The following is a 215-nucleotide window of genomic DNA, read 5'->3' as shown; positions in this document are numbered from 1 at the left end:
AGCTCTGGATATTGTAAGAACAACAGCCAGTACAAAGGTTCTGAGATAAAAGTAAACTCTGCCTGTTTGGAGAAAGGACAAAAGGCAAGTCTGACTGAAGTGAGTTTTGAAGAACTAAAAAGAATTAGCCAGACTTAGAACCACACATTTGGAGAAGGCAATGGCACCCCACTCCAGTACTCTTGCCTGGAAAATCCCATGGACCGAGGAGCCTG

This window comes from Bison bison, unplaced genomic scaffold (genome assembly GCF_000754665.1).
Source record: "Bison bison bison isolate TAMUID 2011002044 unplaced genomic scaffold, Bison_UMD1.0 scf7180017862275, whole genome shotgun sequence".
Classification (NCBI taxonomy): domain Eukaryota; kingdom Metazoa; phylum Chordata; class Mammalia; order Artiodactyla; family Bovidae; genus Bison; species Bison bison.
Note: the sequence above shows the minus strand (reverse complement) of the source record.